General features: G+C 43.7%; 1 long non-coding RNA gene across 1 annotated transcript; it reads left to right on the top strand.

The window, feature by feature from the left end:
- The first annotated feature begins 2640 nt into the window (after positions 1–2640).
- Positions 2641–8643, top strand: LOC144586425 (uncharacterized). Its single transcript, XR_013541246.1, has 2 exons — positions 2641–3178; positions 4027–8643. It is a non-coding gene; the product is annotated as an uncharacterized LOC144586425 (long non-coding RNA).
- Positions 8644–9351: the final 708 nt, after the last annotated feature.

The raw sequence follows: 9351 nt of genomic DNA, 5'->3' as shown, positions 1-9351 counted from the left end.
CTCCTCCTCCTCCTCCTCTTCTTCTTCTTCTTCTTCTTCTTCTTCTTCCTCCTCCTCCTTCTCTTCTTCTTCTTCTTCTTCTTCTTCTTCTTCTTCTTCTTCTTCTTCTTCTTCTTCCTCCTCCTCCTCCTCCTCTTCTTCTTCTTCTAGTTCTTCTACTTCTTCTTCTTCTTCTTCTTCTTCCTCCTCCTCCTCCTCTTCTTCTTCTTCTTCAATTTCGACTTATGGTGACCCTATGAATGACCAGACCTCCAAAATGCCATGTCCACAACTGCCCTGCTCAGTTCTTGTAAACTGAAGCCTGTGGCTTCCTTTAGGCAATCTCGCATTTGGTCTTCCTCTTTTTCTGTTGCTTTCTACCTTTCCCAGCATTATTGTCTTTTCCAGAGAATCTTTCCTTCTCATGATGTATCCAAAGTAAGACAGCCTCAGATGCAATGGTTTTGCCTCCAGAGGTTGATCTGATCTAAGACCCGGTTGATCATCTTTCTGGCAGTCCTTTGCTGTTTCTCCCACCAATTTCCACTCCTCCTTCATCTGAATCTAATTTGGCTTTTCTGATATTGAACAGATAAGGGTTAGCCTGTCCCTATTTCGAAACTGTAATATGAACCTAACATAATGTGGATAGAGGAAGGTGCTGGATAATAGCTTTACCCATTTTAGGGCACCCCAAATAGTCAGCCATTCCACAAAATGATAGACCCTGTGGCAGCTCACAGTTATTGACTCTACTGCATACAGATGGTATCACTTGATCACCATATCAGCTTTTGCCTCCCCACCCCCCAGCCTGCATACGCAGAAGGCCTCCTTTTCCCTGAGTATTTTCTATCCAAGAAGGTTCCATTTGGAAAGCAAAACCTGTGGGTAAAACCCCTGTCACTTGGGGAAGGGGGTACAAATGCACTCTACAGGGATACTCTTTGAGATATATTTCTTCCCTTCTTTTATTAAGCCCTAGGGGTGGAGACCGTAATGCTTCTGCTCCCTTGGGGGCAACAGGTCACTGTGTCTCCCATCAATCACCAGCAATTCAGTGGTGCAATAAACAGTGTAACGAATGGGCTGTGAACTTTAGAACCCTGGGTCCCAAACTACATGTTAAGGGGAGATGTGTAGATGCTGCCAACCTGCTTCTCCCTAGTAACAAGGAGTCAAATGAGGAGAACCCATAACATGGCCTCATCCCATTAGCATGTTGTCCTGCTTGTGAGTGTCCACCACTAGCCTCAAGCTCTACCTCCATGTGTGTGTGCAGGCAGAATTTTGAATACAGCATAAGCACTGCATTTATAGAAAGGCTTTTCTTAGGTAGGTAGGTAGGTAGGTAGGTAGGTAGGTAGGTAGGTAGGTAGGTAGGTAGGTAGGAAGGAAGGAAGGAAGGAAGGAAGGAAGGAAGGAAGGAAGGAAGGAAGGAAGGAAGGAAGGAAGGAAGGAAGGAAGGAAGGAAGGAGTGTAATATTACCTGAATGGGGGGGGGAAGAGACCTCTTCGTGAACAAAGACCTTTTATTTACTATGCTTATTGTTTCTGCATCTGAGCAGCCTTACTATTAGCCAAAACGAAGGAAGGCAAGAAGCAGAGATACAGAGCCACAGCTCTATATGACTCCTGCCCTGCCCTAAAACCCCTCCCTAAGCTAACCTGCTGTCCTGAGGTGAACTAGAGGGTGTCATTCTGTTGCTTGGTTTGGTTCAAATGCCAGTCTGGTTAGCTTTGCATGGAATAAGGAAAGATGCCATCTTATACTCCATCTCAGGCCTCAACATATCTAATGTCAGGTCTACCATATATACATTCAAGGGAATAGGGACACCCCACTGCCAAAATTTGGGAGGTACTGCCCCTTCTCCAGTCACAAGCCATGGATGCACAATCCTATCTTCAGTAACATTAGCCAGTAATATTACAGTGAGAGAGCTTTATAGTTGGCCCAGTTTGTGTGCTTCCTGAGTCCCACAACAACCCACAAGTTGTGAAAGCAAATACAATAACTATCAAATGAATTTAGGACTCCCACTTATCTCGGGTTTCATTCTCTCTCATTTTATGAGTCCTTTAGGCTGAGAATGCAGTGATGGATGAAAGGGCAGTAGCTGAGAGCGCAGTGGCTGAGGCTGAACCTGAAAGTCGAGCGTAGTAGTAATGTGTATTGCTCTTTGTCTGTCCTGACAGTAGTGTGCAGAGGTAGAATAAATTAAGCAGAATAAAGAAAATGATGCAAATTTGCTCAAAACCCTTCTTCCCCCCCCCCCTTCTTGGCAGAAAATAGGGTGTATAAATTTGGACAGTAAAAGGAGACAGCTCTGCTTATAATCCACGGTGGGTTTTGTTGTTGTTGTTGTTGTTGTTGTTGTTGTTGTTGTTGTTGTTGTTGTTGTTGTTGTTGTTGTTGTTGTTGTTGTTGTTGTTTTTGGACTACAGTTTCCAGAATCCCTTAGTGTTATGGACAAGGGCTACACTGGTTTGGGGGGTTCTGGGAACTGTAGGCCAAGAAGTAACTTTTCCAAGGTCTGTGTTATATACAAAGATAGACAGGCTATAAGTTTGCAACTGAGCGAACTCTGGGAAGGCTGCAACTCGCAGTCTACCTTCAGGTCATGGCGGATTTCATTAATCATTTGGAGGTCTCTCCATGATTTCCTGCAGGAAGGCTCCACGCCCCACGCCTTGTGGGGAACACAGCCAAAGAAACTAGGAGGATCAGCTTATCGTTTCTTGTGGAATGCAGAGAAGCTGTGAGAAGGGAGATGACGGACAAGCCGGGATGTCTTCATCTTCAAGGATACTGGGGTCTCCCGTGGCATCATCCGGAGGAAGATCAAGATGCGAAGAGGACTTCCCAATATAGAGCTGGCTTGGTCAGGAGACATGTCACTTTGGGCAGCTGAAAAGCTATTCACTACAAGAAAAAAAAAATCCAGTCCCTTCCTTGCCATGAGAGTGGGAGAAATCTGAAAACCACATTTTCTGCTTCCTCCAGTTGGGCTGTTTGAAACAGCAGAAAAGCAAAATATTTCAGTGAGATGAGAGACAGGGTCAACTGAACTTTGACTGCTGACTCAAATGCTCCACTGTGTTTTGAGGAAATCAGGCCCTTATTCTGTGATGCTTTCCTAAGCTGATTAGGAGGATACTTTTTTTTAAATGTTTGGAACACTTCAGATATTGTCAGGTAAGTGTGTGTTGTCAGTGCTGTGAGGGTCCCTTCTAAGTAACTATGCACCAAATTGCACTGTGCTTGGAAGTCACTTTATTGGGCTTCAGGGGGAGTTCTGGGGTGCTGTGGTCCCAAAAAGTAGCTTTCCCAAGCTCTGGGATTGCGTTCATAAGAGATACGTCTGTTTTTAATGTTTCCAACACATTCAGGGGAGAGGGGCAAGGAATTTAAAAGAGTAGTGAATATACTTCCACCTTCAAAATTGGCGGGGGGGGGGAGATAATATGGAGAAGTCCTAAAAACATGAGACGTCTGTCCTTCCTACTTGCTGTTTCTGTGCTCATGCATCCCGGAAATATTCACCAATAGATGTCAGTTAGACCCATATGGGGAGAATTCTAATGCAAACAATGCATAATAAACTCAAGATTGTAAATGGCAATTGAGAAAGGAAGGGTAAATAATGAACTTGTAATTGCAGATGATAAATTAGGCTGAATTAATTACCCTTTGGTGAGCTATATAATCTTAAACAGTGCCGAGAACATAGCATTTAAGCTCAAACACAATTACAGCCCCCATGGGGTTAGCGGTTTGCCACACATTCACAGCCGTGTGGTGGGACATATTGCGTCTGATTTGGAAAATGGATCTCCTTCCTTATTTTCCAGGCTTGGCTAAGATGTACTGAAGAAAGAGAGAAAATGCACAGCCATTGCTATCAGTACATTTGTTAAAGCCTTCTGCCATCACAATGTTGTTGTTGATGTAATGATTCATATATGTTGTCCTGTAAGCATGCTTGGAATGGTACATCTTTCTCACTCTGTTATCTTTTGTTCTGGCTTGGTGCTTTACCGAAGTGGAAGGTCCCGTCTGCTTTCTGCACCTTTTTCGGGGGATCTAAAGGATCAGCAAAGAACAGCGCCATCAGCTCAGGACTGTGTGCACTTCCTTTTTAAAGCAGCACGTAAGGAACAGTAATGTGAAAAACAAATATCCTACAGGTATTTCTGCATTATCATCAACTAACAAAACGTCTGTCATCATGATGTGTATGAGCAGATGCCACCATGAATATGCATAGCCAAGGATCATCGGAAGTTGTGTTATACTGACTAAGCATGCATCTTCTTTGCAATTTGCTCCAGAATTGGTTTGGGTGAATTTGCAGTATTTTTCAACGATCACATGACATAAAGAAAAATGCGAATCATCCTGTCCCTATTTCTTTCCAATCCAGACGTTTTCCTCCTGCTGCTGGCACATTCTCCGTTTTTCTAACTGGAACAATGTTTCACATGTATGATTGTTTGTTTCATTCTGCAAAAGAATCAGAGCTTGACTTTGGATAGTTTTCTGGTGACAAAATAAGTTGGGGATAGCAGGAACATTCATCCCTGCAATTTTTCTTCCTAGTCACCAGATACTCAGTCACCCTGAATTTTTTTGTATTTTTAAACAAACGTTTTAATCTAGCCCTAAATCACCTTATCAGTGCATTGCTACATTAATTTAGCTCTAGATCACCTCTGCACAGGCAAAAGAAAGATAAAATCAATAAAAAAATTGAAACAACTCCGATGACTTCCAGCAGACTACACTGTTTCCATGGTGCGTGTGTATTTTTGTAAGTGTATATGGAGAACTTTGGAAAAATTGTCCCTTTTTCCATGCTGCCATGCCTCCCTTTAAACAGTCCTAGTGCTTTGACAGCAGACCATAAAAGGAGAACCATGAATCAGCATGAGGGTCGTATCAAAGGAAGTGGGGCTGTGGGTATGGATTGAACTGCATCAAATTGAGGAACTAGTGTGAAGATTGGCACAGAAACAACCCAAGGTCTTCCTTCAGATGGTCACCAAAACCAAATGCAGTCGCAAAAGAGACTGTGAACCAAGCTGATACAAAGCCAAATTGTTTCATTTAGTTGGCCAATGTAATCGCACTCCAAGACCCAGAACTTAGGGGGAGGGGAAAGTTACTTTTAGAGAAAATCAAAGTGGAACAAAGTCATATTTCAAGTGTAACATGACAAGTATATTACAAACTGGCTTTCGGTGTAGTGTGTAACAATCTCTAGAGACTTTTTAAATATTATTTTTTAAAAGGCCTTTTACATCCCTTTGAAAGGTAATTTGTGGCAGGATTTTTTTTTTCAAGCTGTATGCCATTCTTTTACGGCCAGTAGAGGGGAGTGGGGAGTATTTTCAAGTATTTTTTTTTCCTTTACTGTGCCAGAAACGACAAGGCAACTCGTTAATAACACACAATGCAAGGGGCTGCTTTGAGGAGACAGCAGTGATTACAATCCTTTGGCCACAACAGAGCAATGAGAAAGGCAACATGTTTTGGGAAATTATTTGCATTTTTTTCAGATGACAATACCAATGAACTCTGACCTTGTAGGTCTAGTTCAATGGGAATTCTGGAAGAAGAAGATACAATAATATTTTTGCGGGGCTAAAATTATCCCCTTTTAGTGCATGGTATTTAAGAACACCATTTGAAGGAATACTAAATCTGCCTCTGGGAACGAAAAGCAGGACAGTTTTGGCCCCTTTCAACTGTGCCCCAGACTGCAAACCAATTGTCATGTCCTTGACATTCAAGGAAGCTGTAGAGAATCGGCTCTGTTCCTTTCCATAGAAGCCCCGTGTTGTATTTCTTCACCTCTTGCTTACACTAGAGCGGGGATAGGAAACTTGTGGCCCTTCAGACATTGCTGGCCTGCAACTCCCAGGAGCCCTCCTCTTTGCCCCTCCTGAGTAGGGCTGCTGGTAGCTACAGCTCAACACCACGCAAAAGGTTGCACATTGCCCGCCCAGGTTGTAAGAATATGGTAAAACCTAGTAGAGGAGACAACTATGTGGGGATTGGCTTTTACAGAATCACACCCTCTTTGTGTGTTCCTGGGGAGTGTGCTGTGGCTTCAGCTCTACAGGACCATCCAGCTGCATCATCACCAAAGTGAGAGCCAGTTCTGTATACACTTCCACACCAGGGGAACACCTGTACCGCCCTTGCTTGCAAGCTTACATGTGAGCATTTGGGAGAGGGAGTTAGGCGGCTTCTTCTCAAGGAGTCATGCTAGCAGATGTTGCTGGAGTGCCACTTCCACCATTACTGATCACTAGCCTTGTTGGCTGTAGCTGATGGGAGTGGAGTTATCTAACATGACCTGTTGGGCTACAAGTTCCTCACCTGGAGACCTGGAGACAGGCAACATGTCTAGACCTGGAGACAGGCAACATGTCTGATACCATCAGAACAGCCATTTAAGTGAACCCATCTTGTAGTACTCACATTATGCCCCATTCATGGGAATAATGTATAAAGAGTACTACAATGATTTTTCAGTTCACACCCTGCATATTCATCTCACTTTAGCGCTTCTATTAACAAGGTGGTGACGTGTGAATACAATACAATGGGCAATGAGCTCATTTAGCTTGGAAAGACCACACAAAAAAAAAAACCAGATGCACCACAACCAGCTTACAACATATATGGATTCAGTCTTGTACTGTCGGATTAGCACCAGTGTCCTTTGAAAACATTTAATTGTCTGAGCTGAAAACATGTCATCAAGACCCCCATCACCTACAGAAGCTCATCATACTGACAACTGGATCCTGTTTCAACCCTGAGGATGGGTTTGCATTCTCAATCTCAACCAAAGGCAACAAACCAGCTAAGGGCAGGTTTGGCCATCCTCTTAGGCAGGGGGAGGCAATTGCCTCCAAGAGCAGGCGGTAGGTGCAGGGAAAAGGCATCCAATGTATGGTTTACTCTTGTTTGTTGCTGATTCGTTTTTACCACCAGGGAGAGGGGGAAGCACTCATGAGAGTTCGCCTACACAGCATGGCCTACTTTCGTTTCGTTTAGTCATTTAGTCATGTCTGACTCTTTGTGACCCCATGGACCAGAGCACGGCAGGCCCTCCTATCTTCCACTGCCTCCTGTAGTTGTGTCAAATCCATGTTGGTTGCTTCGCAGACACTGTCCAGCCATCTCATCTTCTGTCGTTCCCTTCTCCTCTTGCCGTCACACTTTCCTAACATCACGGTCTTTTCCAAGGAGTCTTCTTTTCTCATGAGATGGCCAAAGTACTGGAGCCTCAGCTTCAGGATCTGTCCTTCCAGTGAGCACTCAGGGTTGATTTCCTTTAGAATTGATAGGTTTGTTCTCCTTGCAGTCCAGGGGACTCTCAAGAGCCTCCTCCAGCACCATAATTCAAAGGCATCAATTCTTCGGCGGTCTGCTTTCTTTCTGGTCCAGCTCTCACTTCCATACATCACGACAGGAAAAACCATAGCTTTGACTATTTGGACTTTTGTTGGCAAGGTGATGTCTCTGCTTTTTAAGATGCTGTCAAGGTTTGTCATCGCTTTCCTCCCAAGAAGCAGGCATCTTTTAATTTCGTGGCTGCTGTCTCCATCTGCAGTGATCATGGTGCCCAAGAAAATAAAATCTGTCACTGCCTCCATATCTTCCCCTTCTATTTCCCAGGAGGTGATGGGACCAGTGGCCATGCTCTTAGTTTTGTTTTTTGTTTTTTTGTTTTTTGATGTTGAGTTTCAGGCCGTTTTTTGCACTCTCCTCTTTCACCCTCATTACAAGGTTCTTTAATTCCTCTTCACTTTCTGCCATCAGAGTGGTATCATCTGCATATCGGAAGTTGTTGATATTATAGCCTACTTTAAGTATTATTTATTTCTTACTTTTATACCTCACCTTTCCAGTTTAAAAAATGCACTCAATGTAGCTTGCAAACTCCATAAAAGAATAAGAACCAGATTTAATGAAAATCAAGTTCTATGCACCTTGACTGGAAAGGGCAGCATTATTTGCTCATCCTTTGGCAGCAAAATGTTTTACAACGTGCAGTTTGGGGGCTAAGGACAGCTACTTCACATTACTGGTACTGTACCTGCAGTCTGAAACAACTGAAGCAATACTCTGCCTAATGATAGAGCCGGCTTGAGGTCCATCTAACACGAATTTCAGAGAAAGCTCTCCTCAAGAACAGCACAGGACTTTATGAGGAATTTACAGAGTAGCTGACTACAGTACTTCCGTTCAGACCAGCTTGGAAGGGTGTGGGAAGACTAAGCTGGCTTGCTTTCTTATTTAAAAATTATTTCAGGAAAATGTATTTGGGCCTCTGGGGTGTGACAGCCACTGAGGTTTCAAATGGCGGCAACAAAGATTGGGCGGGTAAATCAGGAAGCAAGCATCCTGTTCACGCTGCCAAGCTGTGCTGATAGCAGGGAGATTTCCTCCAAGGGAAATTTGTCTTTGGAACAATGAGAAGTAGAATAGGCAAAAGTGCCTGAACATCTAATTAAGTCCAGGGTTGCTGCCAACAGAGCTCGATTCTGGTAGCTAATTTCCTTATTCAAGTTCAGTCCTAAAAAGAACTTAAAATTGGATGAACAAATCTAGGGTACCTGCACATATCTCCTGTGAACAACAAATTCTCACATTTAGAATAATGCAATATCTTTATTAGAACTAACCCAACATGCAGATGGTTGGAAAACTGGCCACCCTGCACAAGTCCCACATCATACTTTAAATCAGGTTGGATGAAGGAGAAACCAGAGAGCTTCTAAATCGGTACAGGGTTTCTTTCCTTTCCTAATAGACACTAACTCCTGTGCTAATGGAGAACTGAAGGAAGGCTTTCTGGCACACAGGAATATGGCTCCCAAGCAAAACAGAAGTTGGCACCTCTCAGCTTTACACCCTCCCAATAATATTGTTTCTCAAACTGGAATAAATTTTACCACTCAACAGCCTATGTTTACATAGTCTCGTGTGTCATATTCACAAAGCAGAGCACGAAAGTAAAACGATTTTCCCTGCATTGATCCTGCCCCAGCAGACAGTATTCACAGGTACAGTTCCTCTGAACGCAGAAGTTTCATTTTGTAGTAACGGCCAGTCCCCCAACTTAGAAATCTATGCCTCCATGAATTTGTCGTCCAAGCAAAGCATGGAAAACCTGTGAGTCCCACAGATATAATTGCTGGGCTTAACTCCCATCGGCCGAGACCACTGGCCATGCTCTTTGGGGATTATGTAGCCTCAAGCCTCTGAAACTCCGAGAAACCCCTGGCGGCACAGCTAGTGGTGAAAGATTGGGAGCCGCAGTCCAAAAACACTTGAGTTGGCCAAGACTG

This window comes from Pogona vitticeps, chromosome 2 (genome assembly GCF_051106095.1).
Source record: "Pogona vitticeps strain Pit_001003342236 chromosome 2, PviZW2.1, whole genome shotgun sequence".
In the NCBI taxonomy this organism is placed as follows: Eukaryota; Metazoa; Chordata; class Lepidosauria; order Squamata; family Agamidae; genus Pogona; species Pogona vitticeps.
Note: the sequence above shows the minus strand (reverse complement) of the source record. Positions and strands in the feature narration are given on the sequence as shown.